Below are 217 nucleotides of genomic sequence, written 5' to 3' on the forward strand. Positions count from 1 at the left end.
TGGCAGCCTAATCAGTTTGAAAATTAATTTCCTTGTTAATTTGGAAGTTTTGACTTGCTCATGAATATTCACAAATGTTCATCTCCTTCCTTTTTTTCCCTCCTCTATGTAATTTATTTTTGTGATTGTCAGATCACCTCTGAAGGTGACATTTCTCTCCTCATTCTGCAACGCGGCAAGTGTATTCAATCTTATGCCCTGGAAGAGGAACTCTGGC

This window comes from Athene cunicularia (genome assembly GCF_003259725.1).
Source record: "Athene cunicularia isolate RWA chromosome 1 unlocalized genomic scaffold, athCun1 chr1_part1, whole genome shotgun sequence".
Lineage (NCBI taxonomy): Eukaryota > Metazoa > Chordata > Aves > Strigiformes > Strigidae > Athene > Athene cunicularia.